General features: G+C 44.5%; 1 pseudogene; it reads left to right on the forward strand.

The window, feature by feature from the left end:
* Window positions 1–7,014: 7,014 nt before the first annotated feature.
* On the forward strand, window positions 7,015–10,287 carry LOC149516087 (25S ribosomal RNA; annotated as a pseudogene).
* The last annotated feature ends 6,659 nt before the right edge of the window (window positions 10,288–16,946 follow it).

The following is a 16,946-nucleotide window of genomic DNA, read 5'->3' on the forward strand; positions in this document are numbered from 1 at the left end:
TTTACCTAAGTGTCTAGGACAAGGCTAAGGTTGGAGTGTAAGAGTATAGCTAAGGTGAGCTATATGGTGCCAAGGATGAGGACAGCTCGTTGGAATGTTCTGGAAAGCCCTAGGATGTGGTGTGGGTAGTTAGGCGTAGAAAGGCCTAGAATAACTTGCAGATAGGCTAGGCACAAAGGCATGAATGGGTCTATAAAAACCTAGAGGTAGGTAGGCATGTTGATGTAGAAGAGTCTAAAGAAGCCTACAGGTAGGCTAGGTGTAGGGGCATTAAAGGTTCCAAAAAGGCCAGGTCCAGGCACAATGATGGGCACTATTGCACTCAGACAAAGAAGCCTTTAGAAGACCCTAGTTGTGGGTAGAGTGGCACCAAAATGGAGAAGGCTCTAAAACCTACTAGGCTTAGGCACTTAGTGGAAGTGCCTAAGCTCTTCAAGGCCTAAGGCTCGACAAGGAGCCTAAAACCAGCAAAAATCTAAAGAGGTCTTAATTGAGCTTGTTGGAGCTTGGGCACCCTAGAAGTAGAAAGCCCTTAATGGCCATATACTTGGATTCATTGTAGCCATAAGTACCAAGGGGGCTCAAATAACAAATGATAATAAGGGCTCAAATAACAAATGATAATAAGTAAGGGAAGCAAGAGTGTAAAGCATTAGGGACTTAGGCCTTGAGAGCCTTTGTAGAGAACACATAGGGACTGCATTCCAAGAGCAAGTGTACATACCCCATTAAGTAAATAAACTACTCTTGCCTTAACCATTTCCCTCCTAGCTTTCTCCTAAACTCCTGGTAGGTTAGTCGAGTTCTAGCACAAGTGCATGATACAATCAGTTAGTGCATGACATAGAGTCTGTTTAAAGGCTAACTTAAGCATATGGATTGTAGTTTCTTGCCTAAGGCCGCATGATAACTAGGCTTAAGCTCCTAGCCTATGATAATTGGTATCAAATCCAATTCCAATCGGAGTTGGTATTAGAGCAAGTTCTGACTATGGTAGGCTTCGAACCTTGGTGATAATCGATGTTGGCATTAGTTTGACGAAGCATGCGATTTGCATGCTAGTGTGCCAGTTATGCTATTGACTTGCAGTAGGAAGTGTTATGTAGACGATTGTTGGTTCTCGGTGCCAAGAGTAGGGCATAAAGATGCTTGAGTGCTCCTAAGAAAATTATGGGGAAATCCTTAGTTCAAGCTTTGTGATTGTGGTAAGTGTGCAAAAGCATGGCTAGTAACCTTCAGGCAGAGTGCATGAGTGACGTGTAAGAGGGCCACCCACCCACAGGCATAGGGAGAAATGATAGTTCAAAGGATCTGTTGTCATCCATGGACTCTTGGTTTGCAAAATGTGAGTTAGCCATGGGAGATTTGAGGTATCGATTTGAGGACGTCAAGGATTGCACCTAAGAGTTGGACTCAGTGCATGAAGAGCTCAAAGAAAAGATGCGTAGTGCCTGGACTTGAGAGATGGAAGTGCTCATGCAACACAACAAGGCTCTAGTGGCTCAAGTTTTAGCCTTGCGGGAAGAGCTAAAGCAATTCAAGTAGGAGTTTGCTACGTTCCAAGCTACCATAATTGTAAATAGGGTTAGGGACTGAGGGTGAAGGTACTGAAACCAAAGCCATTCATAGGAAGCCACTTTGCCAAAGAAGTTGACAACTTCATGTAGGACATAGAGCAGTATTTTTGAGTGGCTAGTACAATGGAAGAAGCCAAGGTAGCCATCGCTGCCATGTACTTCACCAATATGGCCCTGTTATGGTAGTATTGAAGGTGAGATAGCATGCAACAAAGGGAGACTACAATCATCACATAGGATCAATTTGTGAGGGAACTAATGAGATAGTTTAAGCCAAAATATGTAGAAGAAAAGCTCAATCGAAGCTTCACTAGCTCATTAAAAAGGGAAAAGTGTGAGACTATTGTTAAGAGTTCTCAAAACTATTACTTATAGTTCCCAGCATGGGCAAGTAGGAAGCCTTGTTGTACTTTCTTGACGGGTTGAAGCCATGGGCAAGAATCTAGTTGAAATGGTAAAGGGTTAAGACTTGAGTTAGGTAAGTGTGATTGCTAAATCGTTGGTCGAGTTGAGCGCACTATGTCTCCCTAGCCTAGGGATAGCGGCTTAAGTGGGGAAGAGGTTATGATAGTAACCACTCTTCATTAGAGGATGAGGTTAGGAAGAAGCTCTAACATCACAAGGCGAGGGTCGAGAAGCCTAGAATGGATAAATAAGAAAGACATTACCTTTAGTTGCTTCTTATGTTTGAGATATCATAGGCCTAGGGATTGCCTAAAATAGAAGAAGCTTGTAGCCATTGTGAAGAATTATGAGGAGTACAATGGCAAGAATAGCGATAATCATCAGCACCTTGAAGACTCTACAAGAATGTTAAGGCTAGGTGCTACTTGGTTGAGCCAAGATGAGTGGACCTCTCAATCTTCTAATGAAGGCGATAATGATGTGGCCATGTAGAGCCACTAGTTAAGCCAACAAGATCAAAGAGGTGTGGCCATGAAGAGCCACCAACCAAACCAAAGAGATCAGCTAGATCCTTCTCATTAGAGTGTGCAGTAGGTAACTCTTAAAAGGAAATCAGTTTGGTAGCAGACACATTGGTCTCAAGGTAAGAGAAAAAGATGGTCACTAAAGCATGCCACAAACCACCAAGATGAGGGACGATCATCAATCCAATGTGCACTTGTGATGAACGATCGACATTCCCCTAGCAACAAGGCACTGCCAGAACTAGTGGGGGAGAATGTCATAGACCGTGTATGAGTTTGAGACCAAAAGGGTCATATGACAAGACTTGCTCGAGATGGTACAGGTAATGGATAAAAAAAGATCAGAACCAAGGCCTTAAAGGCATGTACTTTACCCAAGTGTGTGGGCCATGGCCAAGGCCAAGTGCAAGAGTACACTTAAAGGGAACTACAAGGTGCCAGGGAAGTGGACTACTTATTGAAAGGTTTTAGAAAGCCCTAGGACATTGTACGGGTGGTCAGGCACAAAAAGGCTCAAAACTACTTAGAGCCAAGCCAGGCACATGGGCATGGAAGGGTCTAGAGAAGCTTGGAGGTAGGCCAAGTGATCATGCATAGAAGACTTTAAAAAAGCTAAGAGGTAGGCCAGGAGCACGAGGATTGAGGTTCTAAAAAGGCTAGGCACAAGTATAGTGATGGGCATTGTAGCGCACAGATGAAGAAGCCTTTAGAGGACCCTAGTTGCTGGCAAAGTGGTGCCCAAATGGAGAAGGGTTTAGAACCTACTAGGTGTGGGCACTCAACAAAAGTGCCCCAACTCTTCAAGACCCCTGGCTTAGTAGGGAGCTTGAAACTAGCAGAAATCTAGAAAGGTCTTAACCGACTTTGTTAGAGCCTGGGCACCCTTGAACTATCCAAAAGGCCTTTAATGGCCATACACTTGGATTAATTGCAACCATAAGTACCAAGAGGTCTCAAGAATAAATAGTAGAGCCTCCCCCTCATTCATACATAAGCAATAAGTTGCAACAAGTAAGGGAAGCAATAGTGTAAAGCATTAGGGACTTAGGCCTTGAGAGCCTTTATAAAGAACACATAGGGACTGTGTTCCAAGAGTAAGTGTACATGCCCCATCAAGTAAATAAACTACTCCTGCCTTAACCATTTCCTTCCTAGCTTTCTTCTAAACTCATAAGAGGTTAGTCGAGTTCCAGCACAAGTGCATGACACAATTGAATAGTGCATGGCACAGAGTTGGTTTAAATGCTAACTTAGGCATGTGGATGGTAGTTGTTGCCTAAGACTGCATGGTAGCTAGGCTTAAGCTATCGACCCATGACATTAGCACTTGGTGCAGCAAGTGTGCTGCGACCCTCCCACTTAAGGCATTTGTCTACCCCTCAATAGCCATCAGCACCAAATGACGTTCGATGCAGGTGTCATGGGTTTCGGTCTTAAGCCAAATTCTGTGCAACCTTTGATAGGGAATTGGATCTGTCTACCTAAGTCAGCTTATGAAACTCAAGTGCTTAGCATAATTCTAGCTTGTCAGAGATTGTGCAATAGTACTGGGCCTTCTAGAAGCCCACAAATCTGATCCTCTCAAGGCTATATTCAGGCATACCCACACCAATGTCTAAGCATGCACTCGTACCTTAACAATCAATGCCTGCACCTAAGTCTGACTATGTGTTTGCTCCTTAGTCTAATTATGTGCTCGTGTATCCCTCACTAGTGCCTACACCTAGGCTTGGTTTAATTCCTCCAAACTTGAACACCATGCCTGAGTCTTTAGAGTCTTGATCATAGCCCATACCACTGGTCTAGGCTAGCTCCCCATGACCTAGGCCTTTAATAGGCCTTATGGCTTGGTCCCTTTGTCTATCAGACCATGTCCTACAAGAACTAGAATTGTTCTTTGAGTTGGAGAGAAGCCCTGGGCTTGGGCTAGCTTGCAGACTATGACACATGCACATGCCTCGACCATAATTGGGGCATGTTGGCCTTTGCTCTTGGCATATGCTTTGACCACCATTTGCCTATACTAGCCTATTGTGTGGGCAGTTCACTCGAACACTAGTGGCACATGCTAGGTTACACACCATGAGCAGGTATCCTAGGCTCAAGCTACCCACCATGTGCACCACAACTGGGCAATAGGTAGGTTCAGGCACAACTTCATATTTCTATCATGCCAATGTCATTTTTATTGCTTGTAAATTCATGTAAATGCTTACCAACACCTGCACTTAGGCCTCGCTCAATTATGCTGAACCTGAACACTATGCCTGAGCCTCTAGAGTCTTGATCACCACCCATACCACTATTCTATGCTAGTTCCCTATGACCTGTGACTCTAGTAGGCCTCAAGGCATGGTCCACCTAGCAGTTAGACCCTGTCTTGCTAGAACTAGAATTGTTCCTTGATTTAGAGAGAACCCCTGGGACTAGACCAACTTATGGACCATGACTCATACACATCCCTCAACCACCATTAGGACATGTTGGCCATTGGTCTCAAAAAATGCTTTAACTACCATTAGCACATGCTTTGACAACCATTAGCACATGTTGGCCCTTTGTGCAGGCAGTTCCCTTCAACACCATTAGCATATACAAGGCCATGCACTAGGCACGAGTATTGTAAGCTTGTGCCAGCACCATGCATGCCACGATAAGTAGCAGGTGGGTTCAAGCACATCTTCATATTTCTATCATGCCAATGCCATTTTTATGGCATGTAAATTCATATAATGTTCACTAGCATTCTCACCAAGGCTTGGCTTAATTCTACTGAACTTGAACATTGTACCTAAGTTGTTGGAGTCTTGATCACTGCTTGTACCATTATTTTGGGCTAGTTTCCCGTGACCTGGACCTCCAGCATGCCTCAAGGCCTGGTTGCCCTAGTTGTCAAATTTTATCCCATTAGAATTACAAGTACTCTTTGACTTAGAATGATTCACAAGGCCTAGACTAGCTTTCGAATCATGACACATGCACATGCCTTGATCACCATCATGACATGTTGGACCTTGGCCTCAACACATGCTTCAACCACCATCCACACATGCTGGTCCTTTGTGTGGGTAGTTCCCTTGAACACCATCAATACATGCTTGGCCATGCACCAAGCACTAGTATCTTGGGCTTAGGCTATGCACCATGAATACTAAAATCGAGTAGTAGGTGCGTTCAAGTACATCCTCCTATTTCTGTAATGCCAATGCCATTTTTATAGCTTGTAAATTCATATAACACTCACTAGCACCTGGACCAGGGCCTAGCTTAATTCTACCGAATGTGAACACTAGGCTTAAGCCTCTAGAGTCTTGATCACTACTCGTACTATGGTTGGGGCTAGTACTTTGTGACTTGGACTTTTAGTATGCCACAATGCCTGGTCCCCTTGGTTGTCAGACTCTATCCCACTAGAATTGGAACTGCTACTCAGCTTGAAGAGAACGCTTAGGCCTAGACTAGCTTATGGATTATGTCATAAGCACATGCCTTGACCCCTATGAGGACATGTTGGCCTTTGGTCTTGGTACATGCTTTGACCACCATCGGCACATGCTAGCCCTTTGTGTGGATAGTTCCCTCAAACACCATTGGCACATGCTGGGTAGCACACTACGTACGAATATCTTAGGCCTGAACATGCACTATGTGCAACATGATCGGGCAACAGGTTGTTTCAGGCACATCTTCACATTTTTGCCATGTCCATGCCATTTATGGCTTGTAAATTGATATAACACTCACCATCGCTTGCACTTGGGCCTAGCTCAATTTTGCCAAACCTAAACACTGTGTTTGAGTTGCTAGAGTCTTGATCATTGCTTGTACCACTATTTTGGGCTAGTTTCTATGACTTGGACCTCTATTATGCCTCAGAGCCTCGTCCCCTTAGTTGTTAGACTTTGTTTTGCTAGAACTGGAACTACTCCTTGACTCAAAGAGAACTTCTAGGCCTAGACTAGCTTGGTGACTGTGACACATGCACATGCCTTAACTACCATTGGAACTTATTAAGCATTGGTATTAGCACATGCTTCGACCAACATAGGCATATGGTGGCCCTTTATGCGGATAGTTCCCTTGAACACCATCAACTTTTGTTGGGTCACACACTATGAGCACTGTGATCGGACAGTGGTGGGTTCAAGCACATTTTCATATTTTTGCCATGCCAATGCTACTCTTATGTTTTGTAAATTCATATAATGCTCACTAGTGCTTGCACTTCGATATGGCTCAATTTTGTCAATTGTGAACGCCAAGATTGAGCCTTTGGAGTCATGATCACTGCTTTTACACTATTCTGGACTACTTCCCCATGACCTAGACCTCCAGTACGCCTTAAGGCCTAGTCCCCATTGAGGTTAGACTTTGTCTTACAAGAACTAGAATTGCTAGTCGACTCAGAGAGAACCCTTAGGCCTAGACCAGCTTACAAACTGTGACACATGTACATGCCTTGACTTCATTAGGACATGTTGGCCATTAGTCTTGGCACATGCTTTGACCACCATCGACTCATGTTAGGCCACACACCAAGAACGTGTATGTTGGGTCTAGCTTGAGAATCTGTCACCTTCAGCTTCCTAATTGTAGTATGGAGAAGTGGCCCTAATGGTGAATCGAGCCCTAATCCCTTGGAAAGGGGTGCCAGAGAGGGTGAGAGCCTTGTTGTGCTTGGACTTGTTGCATGCACCATAAGGCACTACCTATGAGTTGGGTTGTTTGGGAATTCAGCCTTATTTAAGTAATAAATTTCATCCAAGGCTGAATAAAAGCAAGAGCATGATAGTGAACAAGTATAATAAGGGAAAGATGAAAAGGACTTTGGAAAAAGAGTCAAAGAGAGTTTGAAATTGTCAGAAGGGAAGTGGATGGGGGTCAATGATGCACCTCGATCAGATGTGAAATGGTGAGAAATGGTTAGCCAATCAGCTCGAGGCATGGAACAACGCAAGTTGCAATGATGGTCCAAGCCTAGGCTTTTGATATGCCCACAATGATGTGATCATGATGATCATGGAATACAACACACATCATCTTGGCATGCCTTGGCATTAGTGTGCTCCTAGCATTAGTCTGTGGGCTCCCCATTGGGCCCATCTTGAAACATAAACCAATGAGCCTAACATGTGCATGAGTCAACGATCTAGATAACCTATATGGTGCAAGAAAGCTGATTGGTAGGATCTCTTGTGGGTGCACCACCAATCGACCTTGATCTTTTGAAAAAGGTTCGAGTGTGAGCATGCCTGTTAGGACCCAAAAAGATGGTGAACTATGCCTAAGTGAGGTGAAGCCAAAGGAAACTTTGGTAGAGGCCCGCAATGATATTGATGTGAAAATCATTCATTTGACTTGGATATAGGGGTGAAAGACTAATTGGACCATCTAATAGCTGGTTCCCTCCAAAGTTTCCCATAGGATACCTGGAGGCCTTAGCGAGTTCTATCGGGTAAAGCCAATGATTAAAGGCATTGGAAGCGCAATGCCTTTGACCTATTCTCAAACTTTAAATAGGTAGGATGATGTGACTTCTTTATTGAGCCATGCCATAGAATCGAAAGCTCCAAGTGGGCTATTTTTGGTAAGTAGAATTGGTAATGCAGGATGAACTGAAAGCTGGGTTACGGTGCCTAGCTGCACGCTAACCTAGAACTTATAAAGGGTGTTGGTCAATTAAGATAGCAAGACGATGGTCATGGAAGTTGAAATCCACTAAAAAGTGTGTAACAACTCACCTACCAAATCAACTAGCCTCGAAAGTGGATGGCATGACGGTCAGCACAAAACCCGAGGCATGACTCCGATGAGGCAACCATTAGTGCAGATCTTAGTGGTAGAAGCAAATATTCAAATATGAACTTTGAAGGCCAAAAAGGAGAAAGGTTCCATGTCAATAGCACTTGCAGATGGATTAGTCAAACCAAAGAGACGCGAAAAGCCTATTCGATAGCACATCCAATGTAAGCTTCGAAACCTAATTAGGGTAAAATTTTTGAACCAAGATGGGGTGGCTGATGAAAACATTAGGCAGTTTGGAGACATCGCTAGGGACCTCGAGAAGAGTTATTTTTTCTATTTAATAGCCTACCCATCCTAGAAATATCTTAGTCAAAGGTAGGATCTAGTGGCTTGAAAAGCACCACACATCATGTGGTTTTTGGTGCACCCTTGGTGGCCCTTGAAAATTTGGAGGTCCAAGTGCCACTAATGCCCAACTGTACTTATAACTTCATTAGGTCTGCAAGGTGAATAGCTTTTGGTCAATGGAACAATATAGGTAAGGGAAATGACAAAATGGATCTGTAACCTTGAGAAAAGGATTGGCTCTGAGGATTGGGCATAGGGTCCCAGTCTTGAACCCATTGACTGCTAGTGCACTACTTGAATTGCTCTCATGATGAGAACAGGTCACCGTGTGCCAACCAGGGGATGGACTAGAAATGGCTCTCTCAAAGGCCTTCATTGGGTGAGGAACAATCAGCTCAAAACTAGTATGGACAAGGGAAATCTAATTGTTTAATTAAAACAAAGCATTGCAATGGTCCTTGCGGATGGTCACACAATGTGATTTTTGCACAGTGTTCTAAACGTCAATGTGAAGAAATTTAGCCAAGTAGGGGTAAATGGCTAGAGTAACTATGACTCTCTTAAGCTAGCCAAATGCCTTATGACTACTATCAAACAATCAGTGATGCCCATGAATGGATTAATGAGATTCCCATAGTCTTTATCTACTATCCAACAAAGCCAAAGCCAAGGGAATGAGCTTGGTAGAATCAGTGGGGAAAGAAGGCCTTTTTGAACTTGACTCTGGTATAACTTTGTGAAATGACTAGAGAGGTGTAGGATAAGTGGGAGCCCTGGTGCAAAATTGAAGTAACACTACTTTTAAGGTTATTTTACTTATTCCATGAATTGCAAGTGGGGCATTTCTCTTTCTTTTGGACTCAAGGTCAGCCTCAGTCAGTTGATCTAGGCAGAAAACAATGTCAAGTGAAGAGTTTGGTTGGGGCGGCATATCTGTTAAAAGATAATGCAAGTGTTCTAAGATGAGATCAACAAGAATAGAAATCTCATGTGGAACAAAAAAGGTAAAAGCTTGTTTGATTTTGATTTCAGGTATGAATAAGAACCGTTAAAGCATGGCCTACAGATCTTTTAGACCTTCAAAATTTAAAGCTAGAGGTGAAAAGTTACCATAGGGATAACTAGCATATGGCAGCAAAGCATTTATAATAATGTTACGTTTTGATCCTTCGATGTCGACTCTTCCTACCATTGTGAAGTAAAATTCACCAAGAGTTGGATTGATCACCCACTAATAGGGAATGTGAACTAGGTTTAGATCATCATTAGACAGGTTAGTTTTATCCTACTAATGGTAGTGTCACAATAATAATTCAACTTAGTATGAGAAGAACAGTTGATTCGCACGATTGGTCATCGCCCTTGGTTAAAAAGCTAGTGGCACGAAGCAACCATGCCCTGCATTATGACTAAATGCCTCTATGTCATAATTTGGGCTAGAAGCGATGCATGTGCCCATCGTCTAATTGTCAACCTATAGTAAGGGCCTATGGCCCCTAAGGGCATGTGACGTAGGTGCAGCCACCGTGGTGAACAAGCCACGTGGGCCTTCTTAGAGCTCAATTCCCACTAAGCGATGAATAGAATCCTTCACAAAAGACTTAAATATGCGATGGTGTATTATAAGTGGTAAAGTGGCCTTGTTGCCATGATCCATTGAGATTCAATCATTTGTCACTTTGATTCATCCCTTCCTTCTTACATCCACCAAGTCCCTTCACTTTATTTTTTTATATCGCACCCCCATAGGGTTAAGGATGAATGGTGTTTTCCACTCCAACCAATTCGATTGGGTGATGACATCCCTTCTTTAAGTGTCCAAGTAAACAACAACCAAATGCCCTTGTGCAACTAAACAACTAAACACACGCTGACCCCTTATGGAAGCTATTGCTTCGATTGCCATCGATAGCATCTGGCCCTTGGTTGGTGTAGGCAATCTAATCCAACATCATTGGTAGATGCTGGCCCGTTGTTGCCTTAAACACCATCAATAGATGCTGGCCCATTGGTGTAAGATGCTACCTCAGACACTATTGCCAGATGTTGGCACTTGGTGTGGGCACTTGCCCTGACCACTGTTGACCCAAGTGAGCCCTTGGAGTGGGTTGTTGCCTCGAACACGTCTTTGGTAGATGTTGGCACTTAGTATGGGTTGTTGCCTCGGACACCTCTTTGGCATATGCTAGCACTTGGTATGGGTTGTTTGCCTTGGACACCTCTTTGGTAGATGCTGGCACTTGGTATGGCATGTGTACCATGACCTTCCTAACCAAGGCACTTGTCCGCACTTTGATCACCATTAGCACCAAATAACGCTTGGTGCATGTGTCATGGGTTCCGTTCTTAAGCTAAACTTTTTATGGCATTGGATAGGGAATTGACTCTGTCTGCTTAAGTTAGCCTACAAAACTCAACTGCTCAGCATAATTTTGGCTTGTCAAAGATTGTGCTACAATATTGGGTCTTCTAGAAGCCCACAAATTTGATCCTCACAGGACTCTATTCAGGCCCACACTTAGGCCTGACCGTGGCCCACACCTCGATCATTGGTGCTCATTCTTAGGTTTGATTATGTGCTTGCGTAAAGCTCACTAGTGCCTGTACCTAGGCTTGGCTCAATTTTGCCAAACTTGAACAACACGCTTGAGTCTCTAGAGACTTAATCACTGGATATAGCATTGTTTTGGGCTAGTTCCATGAACGGGGCCTTTAGTAGGCCTCATGGCCGAGTCCTATTGGCTGTCAGACCCTTCCTGCTAGAACTAGAATTGCTCTATGACTTAGAGAGAACCTCTGGGCCTGGACCAGCTTATGGATTGTGACACATGCACATGGCTCAACCACCATTAAGACATGTTGGCCCTTGGTCTCGACACATGCTTTGACCACCATCGGCATATGCTAGCCCATTGTGCGAGCAGTTCCCTCAACATCATTGGCACATGCTAGGCCACACACCACATTGGGTATACTAGGCCTTGGCCACACACTATGCATACTACGATCGGGCAGTAGATGGGTTTAGGCACATCTTCATATTTCTACCATGCCAATGCCATTTCTATGGCTTGTAAATTCATATAAGTGATTACCAGTGCTTGTACCTAGCCTTGGCTCAATTTTATAGAACTTGAACCTTGTGCCTAAGTCTCTAGAGTCTTGATCACTACCATACTAGTATTCTAGGTTAGTTCCCCTTGACTTGGACCTTCAGTACACCTTAAGTCTAGGTCCCTCTGGTTGTCAAACTTTATCTTACTAAAATTGGAACTGCTTTTTGAATTAGAGGAAAGCCCTAGGCTTGGACCAGCTTGCAGACTGTGACACATACACATGCTTCAACCACCATCGAGACAAGTTGCTACTTGATTTTGGCATATGCTTCAACCACCATTGGCATATCCTGGCCTTTTGTGCCTGCAGTTCCCTCAAACCTCATCGGCACGTGCTGGGCCATGCACCAAGCATGGATATCCTAGGCTCAGACCATGCACCATGCACACCACAACTAGGTAGTAGTTGGGTTTAGGCACATATTTAGATTTCTATCATACCGATGCCATTTTTATGGCTTGTAAATTCATATAATGCTCACCAGTGCCTGCACTTGGGCTTGGCTTAATTCTACCAAAACCTTAACTCTGGGCCTAAGCCTTTGGAGTCTTAATCGCTGCCTATAAAGCCTTTGGAATCTTAATCACTGCCTATAAAGCCTTTGGAGTCTTAATCACTGCTTATACCACTATTTTGGGCTAGTTTCTTGTGACCTGGACATCTAGTGTACCTCAAGGCCTTGTCTTCATGGCTATCGAACTTTGTCCTGCTAGAATTGGAACTGTTCTTTGACTCAAAGAAAACCTTTTGGCTTGGACCAACTTGCAAATTATGACACATGCACGTGCCTCTACTTTGTCCTGTTAGAATTGGAACTTCTCCTTGACTCAGAGACAACCCTTAAGCCTAGACCAACTTGTAGACTGCATCACATGCACATGCCAAGACAATAAATGGGACAAGTTGGCTTTTGGTCTCGGTACATGCTTTAACCACTATTGGCATATGCTGGCCCTTGGTGTAAATAGTTCCATCGAACACCATTGGCATATGCTGGGCCACGCACCATGTGCATGTATCTTAGGCCTGGGCCACACACTATGTGCACCCTATCGGGCAACAGGCGGGTTTAGGCACATCTTTATATTTTCGCTTTACCAATGCCATTTTTATGGCTTGTAAATTCATGTATTGGTCCTCTAAGCCTTCATGTGGAGTTTTATGGAAAGTTGACACATTTTCAATTTTTCATGATTTTCAAAATTTATTCATTCAAGATTTTTCAAAATTTTTTTAGAAGGGGTTTTAGCCCCAAATTTGGTATACGTGATCGTTGTATTTTTATTGGCATCCACAAAAACATTTAGCTAAAAAATCAAAGTGTAGAAGATTTTGTGGCCATTTAAAAATAGCATCCCTATTTCAAACACTTGAATGGCTACTGGCTATGAATCTATAAAAGCTTTTACGCTTTTTAAGAGGGTGTGAGTTGTTGAGGTTCCTTGGAGGATAAAAGGCCAATATAAGGGCCAAGGACCAGCACCCATTGCACATCATATGTGCATACCCCCTGGCCCCCTCCTCTAATCACTGGAAGCCCCAATGTTACCGATCAAATTCTTCGGTGATGCTCTAGTGATGGTGCCCTAGGCAAAAAAATGCAGCTTTAGCACATGCCCAAGCGTCACATGCACACCATCGCCTAGAATGAAACTTCAACCAAGGCCTCAAGCATTATCATCATAAGCTGGCCTTTGGTATGGGCATCTACCTTAACCACTATTGGCATAAGGGGGACCTGGCTCAACCACCATTGGCACATGCTGGTCCTCGATGTGGGCACAATGCTCGATAAGCATCAAAATAATCTAAGCCTAGTGTGGGCACTTGCCTTAATCAACATTGGCAAAAGATGGCTCTTATTATGGGTGTTGCCTCAAATACTATCAATTGGATTATTCAGCCATCAATAGAGAATGTGAGCTGGGTTTAGACTATCATGAGACAGGTTAGTTTTACCCTACTGATGTAAGCATCACAATTGTAATTCAACCTAGAATGAAAGGAATTATTGATCTGCATAATTAGTCATCGTTCTTGGTTGAAAAGCTAGTGGCATGAAGTTACTATATGCTAGATTATGACTGAATGCCTCTAAGTAATAATCCAAGCTAGAAGTGAAGCATGTGCCCATCACTCAATTTTTGACTAGTAGTAGGGGCCCATGGCCCTCAAGGGATGTACCGTAAGTGCTACTCCCATGGTAAACAAGCCATGTGGGCCTCTTTGGAGCTCAATTCCCACCAAGTGATGGTTAGAATCCTTTACAAATGACTTCAATACGCAACGGGGTATTGCAAGTCACAGAGAAGCCTTGCTACCATGATCCATTAAGATTCAGCCCTTTGTCGATTCAATTCGTCCCTCCACCCCCACACCTACCAAATTCCTCTCACATCATTTTTTTATACCACACCCCTTGGGGTTAGGGATGAATGGTGTTCTCCATTTCAACTGATTTGGCTAGGCGATGACATCCCTCCCTCGAGCATCCAGCTAAACAAGAACCAAATGCCCTTCGTATTTGTTTTAGGGACTACTTGCCCTGAGTGCGGGCTCTTGCCTCAAACACCATTGACACATACTGGCCCTTGGTGTGGGTTGTTGTCTCAAACGCCATTGATAGCATCTGGCCTTTGGCTGGTGTCGACAATTGCATCCAATTCTAATAGATGTTGGCCCATTGTTGCTTTGGACACCATCAACAGATGTTGGCCCTTGGTGTGGGATGTCACCTTAAACACCATCACTAGATGTTGGCACTTGGTGCAGGTGTCACGCCCTGGGCGGGCATGCCAGGCACATCAAGTGCACCAGCACGCGAGGCAGAGGTTGAGGCCTGCACACCAGGCGCGCTGGCGGGTATTTACGCGCAAGGCCTAGGAGACAAGGTCAGAATGCCCGGCCAGCTTACAGGCCAGCCCATGAGGCCAAGGCCTAGCATGCAGGCTGCCCGCACCATATCCAAAAGAGCCCAAGGTGCTAGATAGGCAAGTGAAGCTTCTGGAAGCTTGTAGGATCAGCAGGAGCCTCCTGGTAGATTTGGTTGACCCTAAAAATCAAGAGTTAAAATCCTGATTGATTGTAATCTGTGTAATCTCATGATTTTAGCCTTTATTCTAGGGATATTGCCATTAAGTGTAGCTAGAGCCTCAACTATAAATAAAGGGTTGCTCCACCCTCATTTGTACACCATCAAACACTTCCGTTTCAATGAATACAGAGCATATTCTAGCATTCTGCCTTGTTATCATGTTTCTCTTTAACTTACGTAATCAGCCCTTCCCATTGTTCTAGTGCCTGCACGCTTATGTTTTAGGCTGACTTAGGCATCAATGAAGAGATTCCAAGAGTAAAGCCGCACGGATTCTGAGTCTAAGGTCAGAGTCTGTGACAGTTGGTATCAGAACAAGGTCGATTCTGCATGTTTGTGTTGTGCAGGTTAGATCGTGATTAAAGAGATGGCATCCCAAAGTGACGTTGCTAACCAATAACCAGAGGCACAAAAACAGGGGCATGGAAGAGGTAGGAAAGCCAGTTCAAGAGATATATGGTCTACCATGGACGGTAGGCTGGCCAAGGTGGAGGTGACCATGGGCGACATAGGGGAGAAGCTTAAGGAAGTGGAGACTCACATTGCATCGCTAGACTCCATGGGGGAGGAGAACCAAGGTAAGCTACAAGCTGCTCTCAATAAAGGCATGGACGTGATCACCCAAAAGAATGAGGCCTTGGAGGCTGAAGTGCTGACCTTGCATGATGGCATGGAGGCCATGCGCCAACAAATGGAGGAGCCTACCAGTGAGCTCGTTGCTTGCAAGACTGCCATTAGGAATGGCATGCTTGCTGGACTGTCCAAGTCCAGAATGGATGTCCTCAAGCCTAAGGAGTTCAAGGGGACTAGGGCGGCCAAGGAAGTAGACAACTACCTATGGGGTATGGAGCAGTACTTCCAGGCCATGGGCATGCAGGACGAGACCATAAAGGTAAGCACCGCTGCTACGTATCTCACTGATGTAGCCCTATTATGGTGGAGGTGCAGGTGTGATGATGTCAGGCGTGGGAGTGCCAAGATTGGAACCTGGGCAGAGTTCCAAAAAGAGTTCAGAGAGCAATTTTACCTGGAGTATGCCGATGATGAGGTACGGGCAAAGTTATGCAAGCTGAGCCAGTAAGGGGACATAAGGGAGTATGTCCAGAAATTTTTTGAACTAATGCTACAGATATCGGATCTAGGCGAGAAGGATGCCTTATTTGCTTTCACGGAAGGGCTGAAGCCATGGGTGAAGCATGAGCTACAATGGAGGAGAGTTCATGACTTGGCTAAAGCCATGATTACTACTGAGTCCTTGATAGAGTTCAAGCCTCTGAACAAGTTCGAGTCTTCCAAGCCCAAGTGCAAGGGCAGGGATGATAGGGATCGGAAGAAACAGTCCAAGTGGAAAGATCGTGACCAAAAGTCCAAGGATGGGGATTGAGACCGTTCAACCAAGGATGGCGAAAGAAAGCCACCAGCAGGCAAGTGAAAAGCAAAGGGGGACCGAGAGCCACTAGTATGCTACCTATGTGGAGGGAGCCACATAGCGTGTAATTGCCCGTAAAAGGGCAAGCTAGCTACTATAGACAAGGAGTCTGACGAGGAGCCAGAGACAGGGGCAGTAAAGCTTGGGTCATTGGTGCTCAATGCTGTCCAGAGTAAAGGGAGCCGCAAGCCAAAGGGCTTGATGTTTACGGATCTGATGGTTACAGGTCAGAAGGTAGGCGCACTGGTGGACACAGGTGCCTCATATCTTTTTATTTTAGGCGATGGAGCCTGGAAGCTCGAACTAAAGGTGCAGAAAGGGACTGGTACCATTAAAACGGTGAACTCCAAGGAAGTTCCAGCCATTGGAGTAGCACAGGGAGTGGAGTTACAGCTTGAAGATTGGAAAGGTAAAGAGACCATAGAGGTTATACCCCTTGACGACTATGAGTTTGTGATTGGGTTGGATTTTTTTGTTTGGATTAACGCCCTTCTTGTGCCTTTTGCCAATTGCATTTGCATCTTTGATGCACGGTGCCAATGTCTAGTACCATTGAAGAGAGGGTCTGGAGTTGGGTCGTGGGTGGTGTCAGCCATCCAATTTGCCAAGGCGGTAAGCACAGAAGAAGACACCTTCTTGGCAGCCCTGAAGTATGAAGAACCAAGGGAAAAAGAGATCGAGTCACCTTTGAAGGTGCTAAAGGTGCT

Source organism: Durio zibethinus, chromosome 11, assembly GCF_047325235.1.
Source record: "Durio zibethinus cultivar Kanyao isolate XHJ-2024 chromosome 11, ASM4732523v1, whole genome shotgun sequence".
NCBI classification, from domain to species: domain Eukaryota; kingdom Viridiplantae; phylum Streptophyta; class Magnoliopsida; order Malvales; family Malvaceae; genus Durio; species Durio zibethinus.